At 46.5% G+C, this 4620-nt stretch overlaps 1 pseudogene; it reads right to left on the bottom strand.

Annotated features, from left to right (window-relative positions):
* Positions 1-458: 458 nt before the first annotated feature.
* On the bottom strand, positions 459-1502 carry LOC132577142 (actin, cytoplasmic 1-like; annotated as a pseudogene).
* Positions 1503-4620: the final 3118 nt, after the last annotated feature.

Raw genomic sequence — 4620 nt, forward strand, 5'->3', positions numbered from 1 at the left:
GCGGCCTATGGCCAACCCATCTACTGTATTCTTCTGTGGGAAAGGCCTGATACTGTAATTAAAAGGCTTGCTTACGAGCCACCAAGGCCACGGAAGGAGGTTTAAATCCACAAGACTAAAAAACATAAAACAATGAAAAAATATGTTGAATAAAACAACATCATACTATTAATATGAACAAACCTAACATTAAAATTGTACAATATTACTGCAACCATCCCACATCTGGGAGCCATTTCTACAGTACAGACCACCAACTGTCAACAGGTAGGGAGTCTGTACCAAAAGGGGCATTATGAGTAGATTCTTCCATATGATGGATGGTTGTTGTTATCTTCCCAGTAACCTAAGTCTGCTCTAAATCCAAATCTAAATCCTTCAATAAGATTCACGATGTAGGAAGTCCACGCCATGGCCGAATACAACGAGCTGGGACCCACAAAGGTCCTTTTTCTTGGTTTAGAAGCATTTGCGGTGGACAATGGAAGGTCCAGATTCATCGTACTCTTGCCTGCTGATCCACATCTGCTGGAAGGTGGGAGGTGAGGATGGAGCCTTCGATCCAGACAGAGTATTTGCGCTCTGGGGGGGCATTGATCTTGATTTTCATTGTACTGGATGCCAGGGCTGTGATTTCCTTCTGCATTCTGTCAGCAATACCAGGGTACATTGTGGTACCACCGGATAGGACAGTGTTGGCATACAGGTCCTTACGGATGTCGACGTCACACTTCATGATTGAATTGAAGGTGGTTTCATGGATACCGCAGGATTCCATTCCTAAGAAAGATGGCTGGAAGAGAGCTTCCGGGCACCTGAACCTCTCATTTCCGATGGTGATCACCTGGCCGTCGGGAAGCTCGTAACTCTTCTCCAGGGACGAACTGGACGCGGCGGTGGTGGTGAAACTGTAGCCTCTCTCAGTCAAGATCTTCATGAGGTAGTCGGTCAAGTCGCGGCCAGCCAGGTCCAGACGGAGGATGGTGTGGGGCAAGGCGTAACCTTCATAGATGGGCACAGTATGGGTGACACCATCCCCAGAGTCCATCACAATACCAGTGGTACGGCCAGAGGCGTAGAGGGACAGCACGGCTTGGATGGCGATGTACATGGCTGGGGTGTTGAAGGTCTCATACATGATCTGTGTCATTTTTTCTCTGTTGGCTTTGGGGTTCAGGGGAACTTCTGTTAGCAGCACAGGGTGTTCTTCGGGGGCAACTCTCAGCTCATTGTAGAAGGTGTGGTGCCAGATCTTCTCCATGTCATCCCAGTTGGTGACAATGCCGTGTTCAATCGGGTACTTCAGAGTCAGGATACCTCTTTTGCTCTGCCTCATCACCGACATAGCTGTCCTTCTGGCCCATTCCGACCATCACACCCTGGTGCCTGGGGCGACCCATGATGGAGGGGAACACAGCACGGGGAGCGTCATCCCCAGCAAAACCAGCTTTGCACATTCCAGAGCCATTGTCAATGACAAGTGCGGCAATATCATCATCCATGGCGATAGTAATGTCCCCTTCTTCCAGGGCTGCGGCGGAAACAGCTGCCGCAAAGGCGGCCGAGCGGTCCGGCTGTATGACGGGGGCTAAGGGAAACCCAGGGTCCTCAGTGTCCGTGTCACGATCATCAGGTGGTTTGCGAGACGCAAAATGCCGCTCATCCGTTTTTAAAGACGGGGCATAAGGTGGCACGGAGGCGGGCGGCAGGGAAGTCATAGCTGACAGGTGTGCTTCCATTTGCTGATTAAACAAAATATTGTTCGGTGTAAGCCCTTTCAAACATGCTCGGACCTTGGACCATGTAAACAGAACTCTGGCCGTCACCCGAGGGTGATCTTGGAAATGGCCGCCAATTTTCACTCAGTCCTTCAACTTAAGGGTTCCTCTTTCGGGGACCCATGGACATACATCATCAATAGCTTTTACTAAATCTTCAACCTCCTTCTTTGTAACAGAGTGTCCTTCTTTAGTGAGTAAAAAGAGGAGGTCTTGAGAAAAGGCTTGTTGTTCAACGGACAGTGAGGAACCCATAGTTGCTGATGTGTTCTATCTTGACCAGTCACACTCACCCGGGATCCGAAGATGTGTGGCGCGCCTGAAACCCTTGCCGGGCGTGGGTGGTGGACGAACAGAGTCTAAAAGATTGCTCTCTTGGAAGCCTCACACGGAGCACCACTTGTCGGAGTCCAGCCCCAACAATATAATGGCGTGAAGAAGAAAGGTAGACAGGAGACAGATTTAAAGATTGCAAAGCATGCTCGAGTACAGCTGCACAGGGAATGAATGATCCCTCAGCCTCTCCAGCACCTCCTTTTATTTCCTCATACACGTCATACCCCTTAACCAATAAGGCATCGAGTACAATCTGCTCAACAACAAGGAGCACATGCATTCTGTACTTCTAGTTACATAGTATCCAATTATACCAGCTGCCAAACCTTACACATAACTTCCCACAAGTTTAGTTTTTAGTTTATTTGGAATTTGTATCCTGCCCTTCCCATGGCAATGATGCAGCAGTGAGGGCAGCGAGTGGGAGTGGGGGTGGGGAGGAGCGGGGTACCTAGGGATGGGTGGGAGGACCCAATTTGATGCCTTTCCCAGCCTGTGTGCTAGGCAGCCACCTAGGTCTGCTGGCCCTGCTGGTCTGCAGTCAGGCTGGCCCTGACTGCTACATAAACAAGTTTGGTATCAGAAATAGATTTTTTAAATGTTTGGACTATGGCTTAATTTCTTTGTTACTCATTACATAATGAATAACAAAATAACACTGCCACTGTGGGACAGTCTCTTACATGTGGGTTCTTAGGAAAGAGTCACGGGGTGTTAATTAATAATTCTTCGACATATAAATTGGGGTGGGGGGGGAACCAGATCAATAGTGTAAGAACTACTGTTAATTTTATGGCCCCAAAGAATAAGAGAGGAAAGAGTGGCACTTTCCCTTGAAATGCACAGATGAGGCCATTCAAGATATTTATCTGGTTAATGGACTTTTATGTCTTGTTTCTTTGCAACCTGCAGCTGTACCTGGGAATGTATTTGAAGATCCAGGAAATAAGTGGGATATAAATATTTTAAATATGTAAGTAAACAAATAAATATTTTTATTCCTATGAAAAAATGAAAACTATTTAGTCTTGTGGGATAAATAAAAGACAAAAACAAACTTGCGGCGTTACAGGGTAATAAAGCATCCCCATTGCTCTATTAGAAAATACTCTTTATTGAGGATGTGCTACCATAACTATATACTCTTGCTTGTGGTGACTTTGACTACTTCACACTGCCCAACCTCTCCGTGGCACTCACCCCACTGCTACCAGGAACAGCCCTAGCATTGATGTTTTATTTATTTAAAGCACCTCTGAGTTTTTTCCCCACCATGATATACTGTTGGACAAGGGACTGGGAGACTCAGATTGGAATTCTCTCTGCCATGGGGTTTTTCTGGGTGACCTTCAGCCAATTGTACACTCTCAGACTACCCTACTTCACAGGGTTGTTGTGAGGATAAAAATGATGTGACTCATTTGGGATTCCCATTGTGAATAAAGGCAGGGTTTAAGCAAAGTAAATAGTAGAGCTACAGACCATGATCTGTACAATTGTGAACAGCTTGCACTGTTTATTACTGTGAGATGGATCCTATTATGTAATTTTTGCATCATTTTAATACAGTGTGTTAATACTTGAGGCTTTACTTTACCTCTGTTTCACATTTTGAGTTGGTTCCAGAATTTTACAATCCACACACCTATTGCACTATTTATTGGGTGTTCCATCCTGTTGGTTGTATTGCCTAAGGAAGAAAGGCAGATTATCATGTAAATAAATAAAACCGCATGGACCCAAAGCAGTTTAGAATATAAAACACACCCACACCCACCTACCAAAAAGACCATCACATTTCAGCACTACTTGCCATCAACAAACTAATTAACAAGGCTGCACAGCTGGCAACAGCTTTGAGACCATTCTCTTCCCTGGGCAGCCAGCATTTGCTATCTCCCTTTAGAGGGCAGCTTCCTTTATAGTTCCAGGATCTGGCGAGGGACGAGCAGAACAGATGACAACAGCCGCCAAGCCCTTGGTGCTCGTTCTTGTCATGTTTGATTCCAATGGCATCTTTAAGACCAACAAAGTTTAATTCTGTGCATGCACACTTCTTGCCATGTGCATAAACTTATTGGGTGGATTTAGTTGGCTGCTGTTGGTAATCAAGCGCTGGACGAGATGGCCCTTTGGTCTCAACCAAAAACAGCAGCAGCAGCAGAAGACCTGTAGAAAGCGGACTACCTTGCAGCTGGTGTCTCCTCGGGTTCCTTTCATTTTCCACCATACCCCACTTATTTGCCACCAGAGGGAGCGTGAACCAGCGGCGAAGTCCCACGCCACTCCCTCAACAAGAGCAGCTCGAGTGTTTAAACTCATTCCCTCCTATTACCACCACTATCCCTGTCCCCAAGGAAATTAAGGTATGTTATGGTCGTCGTGCATGATGGGAATTGCAGTTTTCTTAGTCCCCCAGCCTGTAGCTCTGTCCATTCGCTTAAGCGCTTCCGACACTACATTTCCCAGAAGACCCCGCAAGAAATAGTGGCTCATCTGATCTGAG

This window comes from Heteronotia binoei, chromosome 9, assembly GCF_032191835.1.
Source record: "Heteronotia binoei isolate CCM8104 ecotype False Entrance Well chromosome 9, APGP_CSIRO_Hbin_v1, whole genome shotgun sequence".
NCBI lineage: Eukaryota > Metazoa > Chordata > Lepidosauria > Squamata > Gekkonidae > Heteronotia > Heteronotia binoei.